We start from the raw sequence: 16048 nt of genomic DNA, 5'->3' as shown, positions 1-16048 counted from the left end.
TGTTTTCAAGCAAAACAGATTGTTTTTGGGCAATTCAATGACGAGACAACATTTGGTGCATAAAGTGAGGATAAATACATATAGCTTTTCATACATTCCAGATAAAATCGTAAATGTCACATTTTTAAATAAATTGCTGAAGTCTAAATACTGATCCAACTAACCTAAAAACTCTCTCTGGTAAAGGCTAATGCCTAGGCAAATGTTCTAATGAGGTTAAAAGTATTTTTCGATGAACCATCCCTTTAAGTAAGTAMATTTATTTGAGTTATAAAACCATTCTCATAGTCCTTTCTGCCATGACTCAAGTTGTTTGCTTGCTAACTACGTTAGTTAGTTTTAGTAATTAATGAGAAATAGTTTCGTGAATATGTTTTGCATAATCCTATTTGGCACTCTATAAGTTAAAACACTTGTAAGACAAATTATCATTGTACTACAATATGCATTACACATTTACGTTAAATTACGCAAAACTGCACATGCATACAGTATTTTTCTGCTTGCTCTATTGTTAAAATGTCAATACACCTGCTTTTGTATTCAAATTGTGACTAGTTTGCATCCCCGCTTTACAGCTCAAGGTTTGTCACCCTACCATGCTGTCTGGTAGGGTTGTGACGGCTATGTCTTGGAGTGCTGCTTTTCGGGGTTGGAGGAAGGGTGTGGATCCACCAGCCATGATGTCTGGGAACACGCAATATGACAGACAGTTAGAGAAAATGAATAAAGATTAATTCAACAACCTCATAACTTCCAATCATATTTCTTACTCTCAATTTCTACTCCTCATATTCTGATCATCATGCTTAAACCAAACACACACAACATTAGAAACTGTGTTTCCTCTCTCACCATTGTGAGTTTTGTAGATGGGTGTGGACCACCAGCCATGATGTCTGGGAACACACAATATGACAGACAGTTAGAGAAAGTGAATACAGATTCATTCAACCACCTCCTTCCAACTTCTAATCATATTTCTTACTCTCAATCTCTACTCCTCATATTCTGGTCATCATGCTTAAACCAAACACACAGACAGACACCCTTTGAAGTTGTGTGCCTCATTCTCTYCCTCTTGGTTTTTCACGTCCTGGAGCAAACCTGGCAACTCCGAAAATATAGAACATAATGTGCTGTCATTACACTTGCATGCAATATACATTCAACTAATAGATTGGTAGACACTATACAACTGCACCTACTCACAGATACACCTACAACTGAACCTAATCACAGTATCTATGGTTATTAACACAACTAAACCTGGACTTGCATGCAGGGTGAGAATATTCAGTGGGAGCATCCACAAACAGGAAAGCTTACCTTCAATCACAGAGAGAGATTGTCTGAGTGCTGCATTTTCTCTTTTGAGCTCCCTTATTTGAAAGTTTGCAGTGCTTAGCTGCATTTGCATTTCCTGTTTTGACACTAAGGTGATGTCCTCCTCACTCTCTGTGTCACTTTGAGGTCTGGCCTGGGAGGACAAAGATTCTTTGTCCAACTTACACATTTAGACATGAATAGGAGACATGTTTTTTGAAGACAAAATCCACCAATTTACACTATTTGTGATGTTTTTTAGTCTCAATGATTGGAGGTGTTTCAGACATAATAATTAACCACAGAACTTTTTTAAAAATGTATTTGGTTGTGTTGAGGAGAAATTAGATGTTTATGCTAATATTGGTGATTAGTACATTAAGTAAGTGAGACAATATTAAATTCACCTTTTAATGCATCAACTTAAATTGCACAAATAAAGCTACAAAGTGTTAGAAACTTACTTGACATGATACATTGGTCATTAGTTCTGCCTGATGTTTTTTTTTCAGACTTGGCCCTCTTCATTCTCTAGGATACACTCTGGTAGAGTGACATAGCTACAGTCTGGAAATTATAGGTTTTGCGCAAATATATACATGTAGCTAGTCAATTTCACAACTAAGCATACCTTTTGAGTAGTATTTTCCGCTTCTTCCACATAATGCGGGTTCTTTCTTTTCTCCCTCATTCCTCCCCCATTCTTGTCTTGCACATTCTGACATGGTCCTTTTTTGACATTTCTAATAATTCTAATAATTCTAATAATTCTTCTACAAAGTAAAAATGAACATTATTAGCTAGGCGATAGCTAGGAGCGGCTCACATAACTCACCATGTTGCATACCCCCCTCACCCCATAATATCATAAGCTGTGTTTGCAACTTAGCTTACTAGCTAGCTATAGCTTTTATTTTATTTTGTTTTACCTTTATTTTACCAGGCATGTCAGTTAAGAACAAATTCTTATTTACAACAACGGCCTGGCAATCAGCCCAGTTAGTATGTGTTAGTTAAGTTTCATGCTTACCAGCAGCTAATTAGCTGGTTGATCGGCCTGCCGAGCAACTAACTAGCCAGTGGTTAGCATGCTACCTACACATACTAGTATACTTAAGGGATATAACTAGCTCCTTAGCTAGCTAACATTAGCTACATTAGTTGTTATTGTTATAGCCAATGTCTTGGCTGTATTACTTTTTTATAACTAAGTTTAATGATTGATAACATTAATCGTATCTTGTTAGCTAGCTACATTATACTGTGTCATTAGCTGGGTAGCTAGCTACTTAGCTTACCATCCAGAGCCATGACATAGGCGGGATATCTCTTCCCCATGTGCTGCCAAATAACAATTTATTATTTCAAATTGTCGCACGTCCCACCAAATTCAATATTTTCCACTGGAACAATTTCAATTGTCCCTTCTTCAAAAAAATCCACGAGTGAATAGATTTTTGGTGAAATTTTGCTTGTGCTGCAAAGTGCAAACTGAGAGTAAACCGTTATTTTCTTTGCTCGCGCGTGTGCATGATTTAGTTACGTAGAGACGTTTATGCTTTGCCGCAAAGTTTTTTTTATAGCTAGCTACGGAATCAGTTTCATTAGCAGTTGACATGATGCAAGCAGTTTTCAACAATTAGCTAATTTGCTTACCCTTGTAAGAAACTCCTCCAATCCGAGTGATAAGGGACCATATAAAAAATGGATGCGTGATGAAAACTTCCCTTTTCCTCGACAGACCAGGTCAAGCAGGTATATTAAGGTATTGTTGTTGTTGATATATTGCCTTAGCTAGTTGTGAGCTCTAGAAAACTAGATTCATTTTTTAATGTAACTACAACCATATTACTGCTTGGGGTGTTCAATTGCTTATGCTATGCGGTTATTGGTATGTATACACTAGCTGTATATCTGCTAGCTAGATACAGTAGCTAGTTGACCTGCTAGCTAGATGGTACATTGTCAGTGTTTGTATTCTGCATCTAGCTAGCTACTTACAAACCTTAATCAACATGTCTCTGATTATTCAGAGCTTAATGAGGATGTAGTCATGTCAGGTACACACAGACACCCACACCCACACCCACGCACGCACGCACGCACGCACGCACGCACGCACGCACGCACATACACACACACACACGCATTCAGTTTCTTAGCCTCACCCTTGTGAAGTCAGTGTCATGTATTCTAGCTAATATTTTAAATATATAATGTTCTGTGTTGGTTTTCTATGTTCATTTTTTAGGACTCTCTAACACACCCCAATCAACCTGGCTCTGATGATTTAGATCGTGATGATGCCCCTGAGATGGTTAGTGTCAGGTCCACACACGCACATATACACACACACAGACATTCAGTTTCTTAGCATCACCTTTGTGAAGTCAGTGTTATGTATTCTATCAAATGTTTTAGTTACATAATGTTCTCTGTTTGTTTTATACATGTATTCCTAATTAGAACCCACTGACACACCCCAATCAACCTGGCTCTGATGATTTAGACTATGATGATGCCACTGAGATGGTAAGTGTCTGATGCACAAACACACACACGCACACTTAAGACCTAAACTTGACCCAAAAAAACATGTTCCCTAGCCCTAAACATAGCCCTAACCCTAACTCTTCTCCTAACCTTGACCTTAACCATACCCTTATCTTAACCCTAACCATAACCTTAACCTCAATAACCTAAATGTTAAGGCTAAAATTCACCTGGCCCTAATGCCTAACCCTAAGCTTAACCCGCAATGCCTAAACCTAATAGTAACCCCAATTCTAACCCTATGCCCAATTGTACATTTTTCCCTATACTTAACCACTGAGCCAAAAATCGCAAATCCCTTCATGGGGACTTGCTAAATGTCCCCACGAGGTCCAATTTGTCCGGTTTTTGTACATGTGGGGACACCAAGTACCCACATGTACACATACATGTTGTACACGCACACACACACACAAACACACACACACACACACACACACACAGACGTTCAGTTTCTTAGCCTCACCCTTGTGCAGTCAGTGTTATACATTCTGTACAATATTTTAGTTAGATAATGTTCTGTGTTGGTTTTCTCCATGTATTCCTAATTTAGGACCCCCTGACACACCACAGTCAACCTGGCTCTGATGATTTAGACCGTGATGATGCCCCTGAGATGGTTAGTGTCAGGTGCACAAACACACACAACTCTCAGGCCATAGCAATCTGTTCTACCTTTGCAGATGTATTATACATTTCCTTCTGGCTTAAAACATGTCTAAATATACCTTGCATCTAACTCTTTTCAGAACAAAGAAAGGATTTACCCTGGGGCATCAGTAACAAAGGGGCAATGTCGTATGACAATAATGCTCTTTGTTCTGCGTCATCACCTGACTGGAACTGCCCTGATAGACCTACTTGCCTTGCTGAATTTGCTTGTCCCCAACTTGGTTCCAACACCTAAATATCTCTTCAAAAAGTTTTKGGGTAATACAGCCCTGACAGCTGTCTCTCATTTATTTTGTGATGAATGCCAAAATTGCTTAGGAAAGCAACCCGAAGACACAAATTGCTCACATTGTGGAACGTCCTTCATCATTTACATTTACATTTAAGTCATTTAGCAGACGCTCTTATCCAGAGCGACTTACAAGTTGGTGCATTCACCTTATGATATCCAGTGGAACAACCACTTTACAATAGTGCATCTAACTCTTTTAAGGGGGGAGGGGGAGGTTAGAAGGATTACTTTATCCTATCCTAGGTATTCCTTAAAGAGGTGGTGTTTCAGGTGTTTCCGGAAGGTGGTGATTGACTCCGCTGACCTGGCGTCGTGGGGGAGTTTGTTCCACCATTGGGGTGCCAGAGCAGCGAACAGTTTTGACTGGGCTGAGCGGGAGCTGTACTTCCTCAGAGGTAGGGAGGCGAGCAGGCCAGAGGTGGATGAACGCAGTGCCCTTGTTTGGGTGTAGGGCCTGATCAGAGCCTGAAGGTACGGAGGTGCCGTTCCCCTCACAGCTCCGTAGGCAAGCACCATGGTCTTGTAGCGGATGCGAGCTTCAACTGGAAGCCAGTGGAGAGAGCGGAGGAGCGGGGTGACGTGAGAGAACTTGGGAAAGTTGAACACCAGACGGGCTGCGGCGTTCTGGATGAGTTGTAGGGGTTTAATGGCACAGGCAGGGAGCCCAGCCAACAGTGAGTTGCAGTAGTCCAGACGGGAGATGACAAGTGYCTGGATTAGGACCTGCGCCGCTTCCTGTGTGAGGCAGGGTCGTACTCTGCGAATGTTGTAGAGCATGAACCTACAGGAACGGGTCACCGCCTTGATGTTAGTTGAGAACGACAGSGTGTTGTCCAGGATCACGCCAAGGTTCTTAGCACTCTAGGAGGAGGACACAATGGAGTTGTCAACCGTGATGGCGATATCATGGAAAGGGGCAGTCCTTCCCCGGGAGGAAGAGCAGCTCCGTCTTGCCGAGGTTCAGCTTGAGGTGGTGATCCGTCATCCACACTGATATGTCTGCCAGACATGCAGAGATGCGATTCGCCACCTGGTTATCAGAAGGGGGAAAGGAGAAGATTAATTGTGTGTCGTCTGCATAGCAATGATAGGAGAGACCATGTGAGGATATGACAGAGCCAAGTGACTTGGTGTCATCAGAGAAACAAAACGTTTATTTTTGTCAATACCTTTGAGGGACCTTTTGCGAGATACACTGGATAACCATRGAATAGATATTTTGAGGAAAACAATGAAGGAAGAAGAATATGAAATTGAGGATGTCATGGATGGAAAGATGTACCAGACATTACTGAAAGAGAATAGGCTATCTGCTGATGATTTAACATTAACCTGGAACTGTGATGGAGTACCCATTTTTAACTCCTCAAATTACTCAGTTTAGCCCCTTCAATTTACCATAAATGAACTGCCTTACATACATCGGAAAGAAAATGTGATGGTTGCAGGACTTTGGTTTGGCCCAGAAAACCCCAGAATGAATACCTTTTTAAAACCTTTTATTGATGAATATTGCAATTTAGCCCAAAACCCATTACTTTGGAGAGATAACAGTGAGATTCTGAAGAGGAGAAAGGTCTTCTCCATGATTTGTTCCTCAGATGCAATTGCCAGGCCAATCCTTCATTACTGAATGCAAATCAATGGTGAATATGGTTGTGACTGGGGCTTGCACCCCGGTAAAGTTGTCCCCAAAGGCAGAGGATATGTAGATCCTATCCTTACAGTCAACACCTGCAAATTCAAAGATCACACAATCCATTTAAGGATAATGCAATTCACGCTGCTCACACTCACATTCCGCAAAATGGTGTAAAGGGGTTGTCAACACTGTTTTTGCTTCCATTGTTCTACATTGTGTTTGGTTTTGTGGCAGACTACATGCATTCTTGTTCTCCTCGGCATAACTCGATAACAGTCTCTTTGATTGGAAACGTGCAACTGTTTGAATCTATGGTACATAGGTCGACTGCGAAATCTCAAGACACCAAAGGAAATCACAAGAATATCGCGATCATTGCATATAAGAACATTTTGGAAGGCATCGGAGTGTCGTGCATTTTTTCTGTTTTATTCAATCACTGTTCTGCCTGGCTGTAATGGCTTTCGTCGGTAGAAGGAGAGGAGGACCAAAGCGCAGCGTGGTGCGTATCCATAATTTATTAGAATACTTCTCAATATGAACAAAAACAATAAACAGACGAAAAACCAACGAAGCTACAGTCCCGAACTAGTGAACACAGAAAAACCAGGAACACACGAACAGGAACAATCACCCACAAACCAATAGTGAAAACAGGCTACCTTAATATGGTTCCCAATCAGAGACAATGCAAAACACCTGCCTCTGATTGAGAACCATATCAGGCCAAATGACAAACCTAAACATAGAAACACATAACATAGACTGCCCACCCCAACTCACACCCTGACCATACTAACTAAAGACAAAACAAAGGAAAATAAAGGTCAGAACGTGACACTGGCATCCTCCTTCTGGCTCCATTTCTACTTACATTCAGCATGCATATTTTGCTTCAAGGCTCTATTTCACAGCGTTACCTTAGATTAGCTCACATTTCTTTAGTCCTCTTTGTCAAGAAAAATTAAGAATTGTATGGACAAGAAAATGTTTATTTCAATTGCCATCATCTAATCCACCTTACTGATTGTGTACTGGGGCCTCTCTGGGCAACGTCATATTTTACATTTGAGGTAACAACGGTAGTTTGAAATCTCTTTTCCATGGGATGCAGTGTGTTCCACAACAAATCTGACAGCTTTTCCTTCTTTGGCGAGACATTCCCAAACATCTTAGTGTTTTAGGATTTCACCCAGAGTCAGAGTTCGGTATATTCCTTACAATGCTTGCAGACAGAAGACTTAAAGGAGAAAAAATCTCAGGCTCCCTAAAAACTCTTGGAAAATCTGTACCTCTTCACCTCACAGCTTCTGTAAAACTTGCTGTAGAATAACTAATTACTGTCCCGTCCCAGCCTGTGTAGTCATACGGCCGATTCATTTATGAACAGATTGTTTATCACACAACTTACTACAAAATCTCAGAAAAAAGGGATAACACCTCAGTCGTGTTCAAAAATGGATGTTGTGCACAACTRCTGTTCTTTTTCTTTGTTAGACTGAATTGCATTTGTCAAACAAACTGCTTATGTCAACGTATTCAAATTGTTATGGTTCAACCATATGTAATTTAAGCTGACAGTTTGTTCATCAACAAGAATCTAAGCATCTCATCAAATGTGTGTGAAAGTTGAGGTAGAGACAAAATATATATTTTTCTTTGGAAGATWTCAAGTGTAAATGTATTTATGTGGATGGCTGGMTTGTCCCTCTGCCAAAYACTTATAACATATATTAGTTATGGGTGTTTTTTTAGAGAGCTGGTTGATGTTATTGAGCTGATTGATAATGAGAGCTGATTCCCATTTGCAATGGTGACCTGGCCAAGAAAAGCATCAACATACTTAAATTCAGGTCCTTCCAGTGTGAGGATATGTTAGGGAYGTGCAGCTCTGTCGGGCTCACCTTGGGGTCATGATAGGGGCTGTACCAAATGTTTGATGTATTATAATAATTGATTATGCTTATGTTGTATTAATATCAAATCAAATCAAGTTTATTTTATATAGCCCTTCGTACATCCGCTAATATCTCAAAGTGCTGTACAGACACCTAGCCTAAAACCCCAAACAGCAAGCAATGCAGGTGTAGAAGCACGTTATAATAGAAGGGGAAGGGTTATAAGACTCCTCCCCCCTTACATTTATAGGGTCCTAGACTACAGATTAACAATATATATTCATTATAAGGTTTAATATTGTTCCACAGTCTTTTGTAGTCTCTACCTCTTATAAAGACATGGACTGAGAGATGTGTGACTGAGAAAGAACATTCCACTATAAATCAACTTGGGGAGTGGACATTTACTGCTGTGCCTTTAGATAACACTGMAACTCTTGTTTGCATAGCTGTGTAGGCATGGGCTTGGTCTCATGAGTAGAAGGTAATGACGTAGGCAGTGACATYACTAAGGCTGGACTTTGGGCTTAATAAAATAACTTGGACCCTTTAATATAACATGCATGCTATGTTCCTGTTGTCAACTTCTGGCTKCAATTGCATTAATACAAGTTTTTGATTTATTTAATTAAAGATACTGTCTGAATGCTAATTTCAACAAGGAGCCAATGATTGACAAGGAACAAGGAACGAACCCCAACAGCTCCCAGTTAAAACGCATGCATTTAGATTCMCTGGAATTGAGCAATAGTTGGAGATCACGAAATGTGTGTTGTATGTCATTGAATCTGTGTGATTCTCATTGATAACTTATCAGGGACATACATCAGTGATGGAAGGGACATCGCATATATATTGTATTGTACATGTGGTTAACTTCTTGTCAATATGGGGCGCTGTTTTCACTTTGTAAAAATTCGTTCCCAAATTAACTTTACTGCCTCTTATTCTTTATTTTTTTTTATTTTTTTTTTCTCATTTTCTTTTTTGTTTTTGCAAATAGATCTGATTTTCATGTTTGCTTTTTCTCGGTTTCTATCTTTTCCTATTATTGTTTTTACTCAATTCTTGCTCGTACAATATGCATATTATTATTACTATTGGATAGAAAACACTCTCTAGTTTCTAAAACCGTTTTAATTATATCTGTGAGTAAAACAGAACTCAAGTTGCAGCAAACTTCCTGTCAGGAAGTGAGAAATCTGAAATCGGGCACTCTGTTCCAGGGTCAGTTTATTAATTTGCATGTAATCTTATGAGTCGACATGCACTGCATACGATTTCCCTAGATGTCAGTAAGCAGTGAGAATTGGAATGGGGTTGCTAGGTAGATCTGAGGCCGTATATAAAGCTCTTGGAACGGGGGGGTGCACTCTTTTCAACGTTCGTCATGGCGCAAGACAGACCTCAGGATGGCATTCTGAAAAGCTCTCGTTATAGGCCTTAGATATAGCTCTGATTTTATTCAATATAGGTGTTAAAAACATCATAATGTAGATATTTTAAACCGAGTTATATCAGTTTATATCAGTATATTGCGATTTTCGGAATTTTCTTGTGCTGCGTTATGAAGAGTTGGACACGTCTGGGCCACATAGCTAATGTTTGCTGCTAATTCCTAAGTTGAAGACGACAATCTACAACCGAGCAACGATATCTGGACAAAGGACAACTTGCACAAGATTCTGATGGAAGCTCATCAAAAAGTAAAGAACTATTTATGATGTTAATTGTTGTTCTGTTGAAAAAATGTTACACTACTATTCCGCCATTAATTTCGGTGCGGTCCGCTTTAACGCACGCTGTATGTCGTAAGTAACGTTAATTTTAAAAACCTAACACAGCGGTTGCATAAGAACTAATTGTATCTTTCATTTGCTGTCCAACCTGTATTTTTAGTCAAGTTTATGATTAGTTATTGATTAGATTAGCGTGCCTCTCCAAGATTTCTCCCGACCTTTTGTTGGCAGCTTGGCTACTATTCTCATTGATATACCACGATTTGTGCCGCTAAATATGCACATTGTCAAACAAACAATATATGTATTGTTGTAATATGATGTTATAGGACTGTCATCTGATGAAGTTTTGAAGAAGGTTAGTGAAAAATGTAATATCTTTTTGCTAACGTGCATGAATCAATGCTGCTGGTGGTGGGCTATTGTAGTAAGCTAATATAATGCTAAATTTGTGTTTTCGCGTTAAAACACTTAAAACATCTGAAATATTGGCTGGATTCACAAGATCTTTTGTCTTCATTTGCTGTACGCGCTGTATTTTTCATAAATGTTTTATGATGAGTATTTTAGGTATTCACGTTGCTCTCTGTAGTTATTTCTAGTTGCTTGGGTGAGAGTTGTGATGGTGGCTGCAATGTAAAACTATGATTATACCTGAAAGATGCACATTTTCAAACAAAAACATATGCTATACAATAATATGTTATCAGACTGTCATCTGATGAAGTTGTTTCTTGGTTAGTGACTATTTATATTCGTTATTTGGTCGAATTTGTGATAGCTACCTATGCAGGAAAAAAATGATGGGAAAAAAAAGTTGTGTCTTTGCTATGTGTTTAGCTAATAGAAATACATATGTGTCTTCCCGTTAAAACATTTAAAAATCAGAAATGATGGCTGAATTCACAAGATGTGTATCTTTCATTTGGTGTCTTGGACTTGTGATTTCATGAACATTTTTATTTATATGATATCCCTGTCGCTTAGGCTAGGCTATGCTAGTCATCTTTTTTGATGGGGGGGTCCGGATCCGGGTTTGTGACTCGTTAGAGGTTAACTTCTTATGGCTGGGGGCAGTAATGAGCAGCTTGGATGAATAAGGTGCCCAGAGTAAAACTGCCTGCTACTCAGGCCCAGAAGCTAAGATATGCATATTATTAGTAGATTTGAATAGGAAACACTCTGGAAGTTTCTAAAACTGTTTGAATGATGTCTGTGGTATATAACATAACTCATATGGCAGGCAACAACCTGAGAAAAAATCCAACCAGGAAGTGGGAAATCTGAGTTTTGTAGGTTTTTCAAGTCTTTGCCTATCCAATATACAGTGTGAAATTTGGTCCGATTTTCACTTTCTAGGGCTTCCACTAGATGTCAACAGTCTTTAGAACCTTGTTTCAGGCGTCTACTGTGAAGGGGGAGAGAATAAGAGCTGATTGAGTCAGGTGTCTGGCAGAATGCSATGASCTCGGTCAGGCGCACGCCCGTGAGAGGTAGCTGCGTTCCTTTTCCTTTCTAAAGACAAAGGAATTGTCCGGTTGGAATATTATTGAAGATTTATGATAAAAACATCCTAAAGATTGATTCTATACATCGTTTGACATATTTCTATGAACTGTAATGGAACTGTCGTCTGAACTAAGTGTCTGCGCCGTGTGAATTTGGATTTGTGAACTAAACGCGAGAACAAAAAGGAGGTATTTGGACATAGATTATGGACTTTATCGAACAAAACAAACATTTATTGTGGAACTGGGATTCCTGGGAGTGCATTCTGATGAATATCATCAAAGGTAAGTTAATATTTATAATGCTATTTCAGACTTCTATTGAGTCCACAACATGGCGGGTATCTGTATGGCTTGTTTTGATCTCTGAGCGCTGTACTCAGATTATTGCATGGTGTTTTTTCYGCTTTTTCAAAAAAAGCTTTTTTGAAATCTGACACAGCGGTTGCATTAAGGAGAAGTTTATCTATAATTCCATGCATAACACTTGTATATTTTATCAATATTTATTATGAGTATTTCTGTAAATTGATGTAGCTCTCTGCAAAATCACCGGATGTTTTGGAAGCAAAACATTACTGAACATAACGCGCCAATATAAACTGAGATTTTTGGATATAAATATGAACTTTATCGAACAAAACATACATGTATTGTGTGACATGAAGTCCTATGAGTGTCATCTGATATAGATCATCAAAGGTTAGTGATKAATTTTACCTCTATKTCTGCTTTTTGTGACTCCTCTCTTTGGCTGGAAAAATGGTTGTGTTTTTCTGTGACTAGGTACTGACCTAACATAATCACTTTTTTTAAACAAAAAGTTTATCTTTAAAATGGTGTATAATACTTGTATGTTTGAKGAATTTTAATTATGAGATTTCCGTTGTTTGAAWTTGGCGCCCTGCACTTTCACTGGCTGTTGTCATATCGATCCCGTTAACGGGATTTTGGCCGTAAGAAGTTAACATGTTCAGTGGAATAGATCTTTTTAAAAAGAAAATTAACATTAATATTACTGGTCTGTTTTTACTAAGATTCATAATGTTTTTAATGGATATAATTTATTGAAAGTATCCATCCCAAAAATTCACACTACTTTAAAAGTAACCTGGCTATAGTGACGTTAGAATATAAAATAAATATTGGTTGGCTTTCTTTTTTTGCTTGCAGGAAATATTTATTCTTGGATCATTTTCATCACCTTAATTATAATACTATTACAAACCCGACATTAATAGCCTATGGGAATGCTTTCAATAACTTCAGGGGAACACTATAGACAATAATACATGAACACTATTTAAATTCATAAGAATACTATAGAGATACTGCATAATATTTATACTATTGAAATCTTATAGGATATTTTGAAGTTATTATAGGTAAAAAAAATACATCCTGTAGAGACTCCTAAAATCATTATATAGTTTTTCMAAAGCAAAATAATATATCATAGCATACTATAAGCTAACTATAAGGTATTATAAAAAATGTACAGTTTCTTACAGAAAAGCTATAGTGCTTTTTTGTAAGGGTATGGCCMTCCAGGACCAGAATTGGCCAATATAAGAATGCCTTTGACAAAGGAAATCACATGCTGGTGACATGATGTCAAAAGTCTAAATATAGTTACAGTACTGTAGGTATGTCATTACTGTGTTTGTCCATCTATTGAATGCTACAAGGACATTCTGTTACGTGGCTGTACTGGATGCGAAGTCAGGTGCAGGAGTGCAGAGTATAGTAACAAGCACACTTTAATAACGTTCCACATAAAAAGCACTAAAAACAAACAATGTGCTCAAAAACAGGAACATAGAAAATAAAGCGCGTAACTAAACCACATAACATCCAAACAATTACACACAAAGACATGATGTGAAGGGCCTCCCGGGTGGCGCAGTGGTCTAGGGCACTGCATCGCAGTGCTAGCTGCGCCACCAGAGTCTCTGGGTTCGCGCCCAGGCTCTGTCGCAACCGGCCGCGACCGGGAGGTCCGTGGGGCGATGCACAATTGGGCTAGCGTCGTCCGGGTTAGGGAGGGTATGGCCGGTAGGGATGTCCTTGTCACATCGCGCTCCAGCGACTCCTGTGGCGGGCCGGGCGCAGTGCGCGCTAACCAAGGGGGCCTCCGACACATTGGTGTGGCTGACTTCCGGGTTGGAGGCGCGCTGTGTTAAGAAGCAGTGTGGCTTGGTTGGGTTGTGCTTCGGAGGACGCATGGCTTTCGACCTTCGTCTCTCCCGAGCCCGTACGGGAGTTGTAGCGATGAGACAAGATAGTAATTTCTAGCGATTGGATACCACGAGAAAAGAGGATAAAAATTTTAAAAATTAAAAAAGACATGATGTGAAACAGAGGGCTAAATACATGTAGATGATTAGGGGGAATGAAAACCAGGTGTGTATGGAACATTGCATCATGTATGGGGTAGAACTGTGTTAGAGCTGTCAAATCCACAATGGCTCCCGGCATTATACCTAAAGTGGACATTGCCATTGTTCACAAATTCGAAAACTGGAATTTGAGATGTAATCTACACATKRATTAGGCTGATAGAAATCCTCATTATTTAATTTCATGATTTTTAATTTGAGTATCATTATTTCTACATAGCCTACACTTTCTCGTTCAGAACTTCTGGGACGGTGTAGCTTTGTGACAATGATCACAAGAGTTGTTTACCGATTTGATAGCTCCAACGCAGTTGCACCTCCGACACCGCCAAAACATCAGCTATGCAGGTGTCGGCTATCGCCGGTAAATGCTTGATATGATTAAATATAGGCCAAGATAAGAAGTTATATGGCTATGGCTTGTAGCCTGCATTCATGGACTGATTATCCATGTGTTTACTCTGGCATTGTGTAAAATGAAATGTGAGCTCATGCGTTACCAATATGTTTTTCCTTGACCTTCCCTGCTTAGCTGTGCCAAGTGAATAGCCAAATAAATCAGGACCCTGGTTCACCCGGCGGCACAGCCATTTGGAGGGACCAAGAGCTCAGCTCACTCCATTACTTTGCAGTTCATTTCCCAGTGTCACCTGGTCACGACACCTCAATAGATTTCTCTGCATTTTTCTTCAACTTGATTAACTTTGATCTTGATATGACTAGATTAATTTGCTCCCCCACCACATAAGCGAGGATGTAAGAAGATCGAACGAGAGCAGATAAATCTGGTCCTGTGAGGTGGATTGATTGCTGAACTGGTGTCACTTCAAATGGAGACAAATTATTAGTTCTGCTAGAAGAGCACAGGGAGCATCTTCTAGCATCTTTCCCTCCAAGATGGTAAGTTTACCACTCTAGATATTCTGTATTCCAAAGTGTGTTCTGTGTACCATTGTGCCGTGTCTAATCTGTGTTACAGAGATGTGTCCTACCACTGTCATCTGCAATGTCATGTTACATCTCAACAGTAGACAAACACTAGATGAAAGAGTATGTGGTCTAGTCTGTCAGTGGAAGGCACAGCACGGCTATACTGTAGAATAACGTCAGAGAGAGCTTTCATGTTTATATCATTGACTCTGCAAAAATCAACATTGAGTCCTCAAAGATTATAGGGAGATTGGGCAGTAAGAGAAGAACGAGTAATCTGTGCTACTTTCTATACATTTTGATGAGTTCATGAGTTTGATGACAGGGTATCAACCTTCAAGCTTTGTCCTTTTCCTTTTGATATACTATATATAATATATATATAACTTTTTTTATATATTTTTTTCAAAATACTTTGATATTCAAACCATGCTCACACCCCATCCCTAGTGCCTGCATTATTGTTTGCCATATATTATTGTTTGCCATATGGCCTTAAATTATACCAATTTGTTTTTCCTCGGTCGCCCGTGCTATTTCAATAATTCAATAATAAATCATTAGATTTTTCCATTGTGTTAATGATGGCGGGTGGATTTCCAGATTTTTTGTATACGTTTTTTSAAGATGAGTGATGAGAAGAGAATCGTCCAGCCCTTTGAGTATCTCATTACACCCGTCCCTTTTTCAGGACCCYGTCTTTCAAAGATCATTCGTAAAAATTCAAATAACTACACAGATCTTCATTGTAAAGGGTTTAAACACTGTTTCCCGTGCTTGTTCAATGAACCTTAAACAACTAATTAACATACACCTGTGGAACAGTCGACACATTAAGACACTAACAGCTTACAGACGGTAGGCAATTAAGGTCACAGTTATGAAAACTTAGGATGCTAAAGAGGCCTTTCTACTGATTCAGAAAAACACCAAAAGAAAGATGCCCAGGGTCCCTGCTCATCTGCATGAACGTGCCTTAGGCATGCTGCAAGGAGGCATGAGGACTGCAGATGTGGCCAGGGCAATAAATTGCAATGTCCGTACTGTGAGACGCCTAAGACAGAGCTACAGGGAGACAGGACAGACAGC

This window comes from Salvelinus sp. IW2-2015, linkage group LG6.1 (assembly GCF_002910315.2).
Source record: "Salvelinus sp. IW2-2015 linkage group LG6.1, ASM291031v2, whole genome shotgun sequence".
In the NCBI taxonomy this organism is placed as follows: domain Eukaryota; kingdom Metazoa; phylum Chordata; class Actinopteri; order Salmoniformes; family Salmonidae; genus Salvelinus; species Salvelinus sp. IW2-2015.
The sequence above is the reverse complement of the archived record's forward strand: the minus strand, read 5'-3'. Positions refer to the sequence as shown.